Source organism: Geotrypetes seraphini, chromosome 12 (assembly GCF_902459505.1).
Source record: "Geotrypetes seraphini chromosome 12, aGeoSer1.1, whole genome shotgun sequence".
Taxonomy (NCBI): domain Eukaryota; kingdom Metazoa; phylum Chordata; class Amphibia; order Gymnophiona; family Dermophiidae; genus Geotrypetes; species Geotrypetes seraphini.
This window is the reverse complement of record NC_047095.1, coordinates 88573762-88585726: the sequence shown is the minus strand read 5'-3', so window position 1 is coordinate 88585726 and position 11965 is coordinate 88573762.

Here is an 11965-nt window from a genome sequence, read left to right as displayed (position 1 = left end):
ACAAACTTATTGCACTTCTTTGAAGGAATTAACAGATGGATGGACAAAGGGGACCCCATTGACATTGTATACTTAGATTTCCAAAAAGCCTTTGACAAGGTACCCCATGAACGCCTACTGTGGAAACTGAAGAACCATGGGGTGGAAGGAGACGTACATAGATGGATTGGAAATTGGTTGGCAGGTAGGAGGCAAAGGGTGGGAGTGAAGGGCCACTACTCGGACTGGAGGAGGGTCACGAGTGGTGTTTCACAGGGGTCAATACTCGGACCACTGCTGTTCAATGTATTTATAAATGATCAAGAAACAGGGACGAAGTGCGAAGTAATAAAATTTGCAGACGACACCAAACTATTTAGTAGGGTTAGGACTAAACAGGACTGTGAAGATTTACAAAGGGACCAGAGCAAACTAGGAGAGTGGTCAAAAAGATGGCAGATAAAGTTTAATGTAGAGAAATGTAAAGTCTTGCATGTAGGAAACAGAAACCTGATGTACAGCTATATGATGGGAGGGCTGGTAATGGGTGAAAGTAGCCTAGAAAAGGACTTGGGAATACTGGTGGACAGGACAATGAAGCAGTCGGCACAGTGCGCAGTGGCCTCTAAGAAGGCGAACAGGATGCTAGGTATTATCAAGAAAGGTATTACAACCAGAACGAAAGAAGTTATCCTGAAGTTGTATCGGGAAATGGTGTGCCCACATCTGGAGTACTGCGTCCAATATTGGTCGCCGTACCTCAACTCGATTATTGTAACATCGCCTACTTGGCACTCCCCCAGAAGTATTATGCAGCGATTGCAACTAGTTCAAAATGCAGTGGCTAGACTACTTTGTGGACTGAAGAAATTTGATCACATGACACCTTCCTATCGACTTTTACACTGGGTGCCGATGGAGGCACGTGTGAAATTCAAGTTTGGTTGTTTTTGCTTCAAGTTACTTTATGGCTTAGCCCCTAAATACATAACAGACATTTTCTCTTTCACAACCAACAGACACAAGCGAAGCTCACACCCAAATTTTGTTTCTCCACCGGTTAGAGGTTGTAAATTTAAAAGTCATTACCAACATCTTTTCGCACATCAAAGAAGCATCATGGGGTAAAGACCTTGAACAATTGCTTGTGCCTACTACCTATGGGGAATTCAGGAAACGCCTAAAAACACATCTGTTCCTGAAATACTTAGTAAACTAACCTATATAATCTTAGTCCTCAACAAACGATCGCTAGAACTATCAATCTCTAAGTCTGTACTTTGTTTATTCCATTCAATCTGTAACATTTCTAATCAATGTAAACCGCATAGAACTTCACGGTCCTGCAGTATATAAACTGTTATTATTATTATTATTAAGAAGGATATGGCGATACTCAAGAAGGTTCAGAGGAGAGCGACTCGACTGGTAAAAGGTATGGAAAACCTTTCATACGCTGAAAGATTAGAGAAACTGGGGCTCTTTTCCATGGAAAAATGGAGACTTAGAAGGGACATGATAGAGACTTACAAGATCATGAAGGGCATAAAGAAAGTGGAGAGGGACAGATTCTTCAAACTTTCAAAAACTACAAGAACGAGAGGGCATTCAGAAAAATTAAAAGGGGACAGATTCAAAACCAATGCTAGGAAGTTCTTCTTCATCCAAAGGGTGCTGGACACCTGGAATGCGCTTCCAGAGGGTGTGATAGGACAGAGTACGGTATTGGGGTTCAAGAGGGATTAGATAATTTCCTGAAGGAAAAGGGTTATAGATAGATGATTACTATACAGGTTCTGGACCTGATGGGCCGCCGCATGAGCGGACTGCTGGGCATGATGGACCTCTGGTCTGACCCAGCAGAGGCACTGCTTATGTTCAGCCAATCAGCAACATGAACAGAGTGGGTTATACTATAGGCTAGAGGCCTGTAGGTTAATTGAGTGGGTATGTAAAGCTGAAGATTCGCCTAAATCAGGGGCAGGCAATTCCAGTCCTCGAAAGCCACAGGCAGGTTAGGTTTTCAGGATACCCACAATGAATATATATAAGATGAATTTCCATGCACTGCCTCCATGAGATGCAAATCTATCTCATGCATATTCATTGTGGATATCCTGAAAACCTGACCTGTCTATGGCTCTCGAGGACTGGAATTGCCTACCTCTGGCCTAGATCCACCACTTTTGCATCACTGACAGGGCAATTATTGCATTCAACATGAGCCTAAGAGGGTGCAGTCATAGAAACAAGGAGAAGATGGAGTCATGAGTCTATGAACCTGTCCTCTTGCTCATCAGTTCTTACCGATTCTTCCACCAGTTTTAAATCATTCCTATAAGAACTTTCTGTAAACTACAGAGAAATGTGAACGCTGTTCTTTTCTTTAAGGACAGTGGAGCCACCGATCTGTTTGTTGAAAGGCAGCAAGTTGCTCTTTTGCATACATCCATGAGATTCAGGGCCATAAATCACAGTGATAATAGATGGTGTGCTTAATAATAAATTAGACTTAACACTGCATAGAAAGCTCGCAGCCTGCTCTTAGAAAATCACAGACATATATTAGAATAATGTGTTTCCAAACATAGATTTTGTTTTAATGCATTTTGCTTAAAAGAAATAGCGCCTCTTGGGAGGGTCTGTCTGTTTGTCTATTTTAATCTAAAACTTATTTAATAATGATATTTTATTTAACCAGGAATTGTTCAAGGTAGATTATTATTATTATAAAATTAAATTGAATTGTAAAGTCTAATATATCAACTCCTGGAAATATCTACCTACTAGTCCTACCTATGTATTTATTAGGATAATCAAAATTAAATAAATATTTCTGTCTGTCTGTCTGTCTGCATCTATCTGTTTTTGGTTTGTTTGTTGTTGTTTTTTTTTTGGGGGGGGGGGAGATGGAAATTATGACTAAAGGCAATCATTAAGCAGCAATTTTCACCCTTCTCATTTGATATGGGTGTGATTAAGTTCATCTGAATTATCTTTTGCATAAGCTATACACTTTTCAAAGACCCATACCAGGGTAACATGACCTGACTGAAAATTGCCTCTCTCAATTGCAGTTCAAATTATGTACAGGTTTCATTAGCTGCATTAAATTGGTGCTCAACTGGGTTTGTTGACGGTGGATATGAGGAAAAGTCTTTGTAGGGCAGGCTCTTCCACTATCTGTGAATAGAGGAAAGCAGAAAATTTGCTATTGTGTAATTGTACATTTTTCAACTGCTTCTACGTTTCACAGCATGGGACAGTCATGCTTGTCTGAGTCTAAATCAGAATTTTTGCCCCTTTTCTCACCCCTCTTACAGCCACTTTTGTTTTGAGTTATATGAACAATGACCGAAAGGAAAAAAAGAGTGCAGAAAACACTGCATCAGTTGTAGTGTGCATTCATATTTATCAGACAAGCAGTTCAGTTGTGCATTGTCTGATATGAAGAATGCGTTCTAATATTTAAGGACTGTGGGGTTCATAAATACATCTAAAAATCCGCCCAAATTGGCACTTGGATGATCGTAAAGACAGGTTGTCCAAGTGCCGCTAATCAAAATGGGTTTTTAGATGTAGCAATGGACTTTATAGGCCTCTGAATGCCACTGTATGCCAAGAGCTACAAAGTCATTCAGGGGGAACACGCAGGCCTTCCGGGGGGGGGGGGGGGGGGTGAGCAGTCCTTCGGGGTGGGGGTAGGGGACAGGCCTCCAGGGGGGGACAGGCAGGCAGGCCTTTAGGGGTGGGATGCAGGCTTTTAAGGGGGGACAGGCCTTCAGGGGGGGACAGACCTTCAAGGGGGGACAGGCAAGCAGGCCTTTGGGGGAGATGCAGGCCTTCTAGGGGGGGACAGGCAGACCTTTAGGGGTGGGATGCAGACATTTAAGGGGGGAACAAGCCTTCAAGGGGGGAACAGGCCTATAGGGGTGGGGTGCAGGCCTTCAGGGGGGGGACAGACCTTCAGGGGAGGGGGGCCCTGGTGTAAAAGTACACGGAGGGAGGGAAGGAAGGGGGGGGGGGGGTTCAAAGAGACGTGCATATGCCGGACTTTGAAGGGGAAGAAATAATGGGTCTGAAAATAGAGGAGAGGAAGATAGATGATGGACAATGGGATTTAGGGAGGGAAGGAATAGAAAGGGAGAGAAGTTGGACAGAAGGGATGGTGTGGAGGGGCGGAATAGAGATACTGGATAGGAGGGTAGTTGGGGAAAAAAAGGGAGAGATGGTGGACCCTGCGGTGGTGGGGAAGGAGGGAGAGATGCTGGATGAAAAGGTAGTTAAGAATAGGTGGATCTGTGGAGGGAAACGAAAAAAAGTAAAGATGCCAGACCTCCTGGGGAGGGAAGAGAAATGGAAGGGGAGGACAGAGATGGCAGATGGATGGTTAACATGGAGAAAGAAGGAGACCCTGTCAAGCAAGTTATCAGAAGACAACCACAGCCTGGGACCAACAAAATTTGAATAATGACCAGACAACAAAAGGTAGAAAAACAAATTTTATTTTCTGTTTTGCGATTACAATATGTCAGATTTGAAATGTGTATCCTGCAAGAACTGGTGTTAGACAGCAAACGTGAGCTAGGATTTAACAGAGAGAGGAAAAGTCTTTTTCGTTTGTTTATTTTGTTTACACCACAGTGCCAGTGTGGTTAGGAGAAGGCAAAGGGGGTGAAGAGGATATAAAATAAACCCACCAGGACGTTTGAGAAAAACACAAAAAAAACCACCCAATTGGGCAAGAAAATTGAATTGAATCGAAAAACCAATTCAATAGGCTGAATCAAATCGAAATTTTTTTTCCTGAATCGGGCAGCACTAATAAGCATCCATCAAGTCCAGTATCCTGTTTCCAACCCTGGTGGATCAGGTTCAGCTATCCTGCAAGATCCTGTAAGAAACATAGGCACATAGAAACATGACAGCAGATAAAGATCAAATGGCTCATCCACTCTGCCCATCCACAACATCAAACATCTCCTTTTCTCCCTAAGAGATCCACTTGTCTGTCCCATGCTTTCTTGAATTCAGACACAGTGTTTGGCACAATCTTTGTCTCCACCACCTCTACCACGAGACTACCATGTCTGCTAATCCAGAAAAACTGAACTAGACTCATCTCATTGTATTCTTATCGCCTTAGTCTTCTGTTCCTTGTTGTTAACTGTAATGTATGTTACCGTGTAACCCGTTCTTGGTTCCTCGGGGAGTACGGGATATAAATCGAACTAACTAAATAAATTAAGCATGGCTCCAAGTAATGTGCATATGCTAGATACTATTACCCAGAGTACTTGAAGAACAGGATCTCCCTCTACATACCTGCAAGATCACTATGGTCCTCCCAAGGACTATCTCTAACCACACCCTCTCAAAAGGACATCACATAATGTGATACTCACCAGAGCCTTCTCCAGAGTAGCCCCCACACTCTGGAATACCTGAGAGCAGGGCCCATAGGCCCCTCCAGCATCGATTGGTAATGCATGCCTCCCCCGATCGGCAACGTGGCCCCCCCCCCCGAAGTAAAGTAAGACAAGCAAGCAACGCGGGTAAGAAAGGCAACGGTGCTGCTTGCCCAAGGCTTCCCTCTGATGCAGCTTCCTGTTTCTGCCTGGGCATATGGTGGGGTGGGGCAGGGCAGGGAGAAGTCTTCCGATGCAGCCGCGGATCACGCGAGGAGCGGACACCCATGGATTTCAGCAGGGGAGCCGGCCAGACATGCTGGGCAGGGAAGGGTAGACATGCTTGGAAGGGGAGAGGGTAGAAATACTGCACAGTCAAGGGGGGAGACATGCTGCTGCTGCAGCACTCAATTGGGGAGAGAGAGGGAAGGAGGGAGAAGGAAGACAAGGGAGAGGAACCAGAGATGCCAAGTCCATGGGAGGGAGGGAAAGGAAAAAAGGAGATACCAGACCATGGAGGGGGAGGAAGAGATGCCATGGCATGAGGAAAGGGAAGGAGATAGAGATACCACACCATGGTGTGGAGTGGGAAGGAAGGAAAGGAGAAGAAAAAGAGATGCCAAAGCATAGGGGAGGTGGTGGAGACAGAAAAATGGAGAGGGGTGAAGCTGAAATGAATCATGTGCAAAGGAGAGAAGGGACCCCAGATATCCAGTTTATTGAAGGGACATAGAAAGAGGGAAGATGCTTTATGGAATAGAGAGAGGGTGGACAATAGATGGAAGGAGCAGAGAGAATGTGGGCAGTAGATGGAAATGGTAGAGAGAGAGGGCAGAAGCTGGGTGGAAGGGGCAAAGAGAGGGCAGATGTTGCATGGAAGGGAGAGAGGACAAACGCTGTATAGAAAGAAGAGAGCAAAGAGAAGATGATTAAAGCAGAAATGACAAAAGGTAGAAAGATTTTTTGTTGCTTTACTTAGAATCAAGTAGTATTGTAACTGTATTGATAAAAGTTTATAAATAGGAAATGGAAATAAGGCAATTTTTTGGACTAAACCCCTTTCCTCAGGACAGGATACCATAACAGCAGAAGAAAGATTTGGCCTCTGAAAGCTAGTTGAAAAATGGATTAGTCCAATAAAATGGTATTTTCTTATTTCTCATTATTTGTTAATTTGTAAAGTGGTGATTGTTATGTATCAGTTTTTTCAAATTTACATCTACTGTCTTTATATTTTGCACAGTAATAGGGAACATGCGTCACTGTTTTTGTGGTATTGTGGTGTTGCATTGTATGCAGAGTCTGGTTTCTTGGCGGTTCAGTTTAACTTTTGTCTACATATTTCTATTTTTAGTTTGTGATTATTCCATATTGGGCGAGGGTGTATCTCTGTTCTGTGTGCATGAAAAGGACAGTTTTCAGTTGGCATTGACTACAGGATCAATTGACTGTGCGGGATCTGGCTTGTTTAGTTTTACAATGTATGTGTTGGTGTTCTAGTGCTCACTGCAGTGTTTAAGATGCTGCCTTTTCCTAGGTACACTCTTGTGCGATATGTGGATTGTTACTAAAAATCATATTTTTGATATAGATGGGAGGGGTGTCAAAAAATGATGGACCCCGGGTGTCCCATATGCTAGGTACGTCATTGCCTAGGGGCCCTCAACGAATTAATCCTTCCCTGCCTGACAGGCTTCATTTAACATAAGACTATCTCTACTTAAGGAAGCAGGTGAAAGCTCAACTCTTCAAAATGGCCTTTAATGGAAGAAGTTATTCCACACTTTTCATTTCATACCATTGGAAAGAAAAATGTGGAATAACTTGTAGGCTTCATGGCTCCACATCATTCTCTTTTTGATTGGGCTGAAAACTTTTTAGCAGCCCTTTGCATAGCAGAACATACAGTATTTATCCACTCCTACCCCAAGATCATTTTGAGTGTCATTTTAACCTCATAGGCAACTTTCTTAAAATTATTCTCCTTCTAACTTGTCACTCAATCTTATCTATATACTCCATCTTTATTTACACTCTGTGCTATGAAATTTTTTTTATCACATATTGTGTTGACATTGTAATATAGCATAGTATACCATACTTTGTATTATTTTTGAATATTTTTTACTGCTGTTGTCTATTATGTTTGACTTATTCTTGCTGTACACCAGCTTGAGTGAATTCCTTCAGAAAGGCACTAAATAAATAAATGATGTACTTAGGAATGACCATTTACTCCTATCACTAACATGTGTAAGGGGTCACATCAAAGCTTTTCGGAATCAATGTGGGTTTGTGCTAGTATTCTATGATGATTATTGTAACGCCTACATCAAGGCACCAAATTATAGAATTACCTCCCATGTGTTTATGACCCTATGTTAAAATTACAAAAAAAAAAATTGCAATCCAAAGTGCCAAACCACCAAAGAATATATATTAATATGGGAAGTACCCTCAGATAATAAAATCACCCAAAGTGAACCCATTATTGACAGGATCTCAGGGTTTATATCAACTTCTCTTTCATCAAGTACTTCTCTATACTTCACCCAATCTTTGTGCCCAAATGAAAAGCTCACATACATGACTTCTATAAATTGAAAGATAAAGATAAAGTCAGCTATTTCACCAATCTCCAAATGGCACAAGCCCCCCCTACTAATAAACATGTCTGGCTCTGCAGGTTTTGTCAATAACTTCTTCCAAGGACTCAGGTGGTGATTGAACTCTGCTGTAAGTGTAAAGTGATGCATGTCAGTATCAAAAATCTCAAGCACGAGTACAGGATGTCCGGGGCGGCACTTGGAGAGACAGAAACGGTGAGACCTCCCAGGAAAGGGACTTAGGAGTTCTGATAGACAAGTCGATGAAGCCGTCTACACAATGTGCAGTGGTGGCAAAAAGAGCGAACAGAATGCTAGGAATGATAAAGAAGGGGATCATAAACAGATCGGAGAAGGTTTATCATGCCGCTGTACCGGGTCATGGTGCACCCTCACCTGGAGTACTGCGTACAGCACTGGTCGCCGTACATGAAGAAAGACACGGTACTACTCGAGAGGGTCCAGAGAAGAGCGACTAAGATGGTTAAGGGGTTGGAGGAGCTGCCATACAGCGAAAGATTAGAGAAACTGGGCCTCTTCTCCCTCAAACAGAGGAGATTGAGAGGGGACATGATCGAAACATTCAAAGTACTGAAAGGAATAGACCTAGTAGATAAGGACAGGTTGTTCACCCTCTCCAAGGCAGGGAGAACGAGAGGGCACTCTCTAAAATTGAAAGGGGATAGATTCCTTACAAACGTAAGGAAGTTCTTCTTCACCCAGAGAACTGGAACGCTCTTCCGGAGTCTGTCATAGGGGAAAACACCCTTCAGGAATTCAAGACAAAGTTAGACAAGTTCCTACTGAACAAGGACGTACGCTGGTAGGGCTAGTCTCAGGGCGCTGGTCTTTGACCAAAAGGGCCGCCATGTGAGCAGACTGCTGGACATGATGGACCACTGGTCTGACCCAGCAGCAACTCTTATGCTCTTAGGTTCTCATACTGTCTTTCCATAAGAGCTTCCTTCACTTCTAAAGCGCACACTCATATAAAAAAAAAAAAAAAATCAACTCAGCATGTTAACCTATGCTGAAGGGCAATTTTAATATACTTTATCAAATTTATGTATTTATTTAATTTGTTTTCTATCCCGTTTTCCTCAAAGAGCTTAGAACGGGTTACAAGTTAAACATACATACTTGTTCAGCTAAATTTAGGTCCCTTTTTACTAAAGCTTGCAAAATTAATAGCAATGTTTAATGTTTAAAAATACTTTCACACTGCATTAACTATCAGGAGCATACCCAGAATTTTTGGCAGTTAATGTAGGCTAGACATTGCTACCACATTTTAATAGGATATTAGGATGGGAAACAATGTACAATCCAGTTAGATATACTTTAACATAAGCACATAAGCAGTGCCTCCGCTGGGTCAGACCAGAGGTCCATCATGCCCAGCAGTCCGCACACGCGGAGGCCCATCAGGTCCAGGACCTGTGTAGTAGTCCTCTATCCGTACTCTTCTATCCCCTTTTCTTCAGAAAGTTGCCCAATCCCTTCTTGAACCCCAATACTGTACTAGAAACGCCTTCACTGGATCAGACTTTAGGTCCATCTATTCCGGCGACCCACACATGCGGAGGCCAAGCCAGGTGCTCCCAGATGGAGACCCTGATTACCCATATCCCTCAATGTGATTTGCAAGGAGGTGTGCATCCAACTTACGCTTGAAACCCAGAATGGTAGTCTTCGTCACCACCTCCTCTGGGAGAGCATTCCAAGCGTCCACCACTCGCTGTGTGAAATAGAACTTCCTGACATTTGTCCTGAGCCTGCTGCCCCTCAGCCTCAGTCCATGACCTCTTGTCTGTGTCATTTTTGACAATGTGAACAACGAAAAAGGGAGAGCCGAGGAGATAAAGCAGCCGGTGAAGGAGGCAGCAGTGGTCACCGGAGCTGTGAGCAGCGGCAGGGAGAGGAGATCTTTTAAACTTTAAAAGCAGGGAAAGCTCAACGGAGGTCGCAGGCAGCGTGGGGTGGGTGAGAGGTAGCTCCGCCCACCCCCAGCGCGTCATAAACAGCGCGACTCGGCTCCCCCATTAAAAGGTGCAGTAACAACCGCTACATTAATTTTAATATGGCTTTTAACATGCAGTAACAGCACAGCATAGCGCTAATAATTAGTACAGTACATTAACTGTTAGCTCATGCTGAGCATTAAACAAGTAACATGGAAAACACAGTTATAAGGCAGGGAATAGGTGAGGATGTGCTTTAAAAGCCACTAACAGAGCTTAGTAAACGGCCTCCTAGTTTTATGAGTGCATGTGGAAATTCACATGCACTTGTGGCTTGTAAAAAAAAGCCGAAATGTGAAGTGGTTAAACTGTAGTGTACAATGGTGGCATCTGTCAGCTGGGAACTGGATTGAAAATATCAGATCAGCTACCCATGGCTTTCAGATGGTAATAATTTTCTATTGCTATCAACTTGAGCTAAATTTGAACTGGTTGCATCTTGATGAATTTCTGTGTAAGCATGTGTCAACAGCCTGTGCCATCCAGTCTTAGAAAAATTGTTCACAGTTTGGTACTGATTGCCATCACTGCTGATTGTCTAGGTAGAGAAGCCAAAGCTTGCAGACACAGAGATTGCATTCATTGTCCTCAGGAGACAGCCCCTCCAGAGCAAGGCTAAGTAAATTCCAAACAGTGTATATAGAAGCCTGCTGTACTCGTCTGCAGCTTATACAGAAGACAGACTTCTAAAACCAATTTATCACTTTTAATGGTCAGGAAAAAAAATACACTGTGTAACTAAATACTAATTAGCTACCTGGATAGCTTATAGACTGCTATTATATGTTGATTAAATTGATCTATAATAGACTATGTAACAGGACTACATGCTTTACAAAGCATCAGATATTCCTTTAAAAACAAAACTGAGAAGCATCATGAATGAAAATGCTTTTTAAAGGTGACCCCCCTCCCCCGCCAGAAAAAAGACTTTGACTGGCATGATTTCATACCCTCCTGGTACTGGAGAGGGGTTATGTTGCTGATACTGAGAAGAAACCAGAACCAGATTTTATTTTGTATGGTGAACTCTACAGGGAAATGCACTAGTTCAGCTCTGCACCCATTGTTGCATAAGGAAGGCTCCTGTGGATGCAGAATACATGTTTACATTTAACACTGTAAAATGCATAGTCAGGGGTATATTTTATGCATATGAGTTCTATTTTTTGTTGGCAGGTTTTTTTTAAAAATAGTTTGGGAAAATAAATTGAATTCCTTTTATTCCTGGGGCAAGAGCCTGACTAGTATTGAGTGAGAGGACCCTAATCAGAGTTTTCAGTGGGGCCTTTCTTTTGGTTGCTTTGGAGTGGGAGCGCCACCTCATCCCTCACCTCAGACAGCAGTCATGAGCCACCTCTGTGCAAGTGTGCAGAGACAGCTTTTCAGAATCTCAAGGATGCCCTGTGCCAAGAACCAGAATTTAGGAACATTGATTTTAAACAGTTTACCTTACAGACTGATGCTTCTAGGGTAGGTCTGGGAGCTGTACTGAGTCAGGAAACCAGGGAAGACCACCACCCAGTTATGTACCTAAGCAGAAAGCTGACTGAAGTGCTACTACCTCTTGGGCCAACACTTTGTATTGGCGACTGATCATGTCCCACTAAAATGGTTGGGTCTGATGAGGAACAGCAATGCCAGACTCATGAGGTTGTACCTAGCCCTACAGGCATAATTTCACTGTGGAGCATAGGGTGGGGAAAAATCACATCAACTAAGATTACCTATCCTGGGAGGGGGGTGGCATCAACCCAGTGAATGATTGTGAAGGACTAGGAGTCCTTTGAAAATGGAGGGCGGTATGTGATGGGGTGTAAGTCATATCATGTGAGAGAGTACTTCATCAAGGGAGGGGTGCACCAGAGTCTACCTCTCCCAAAGATTTCTTAAAGGATGGGTGTTAGGTAACCGGGATTAAACAAGGACTAGCCAGGTCAACCTAGTTCCT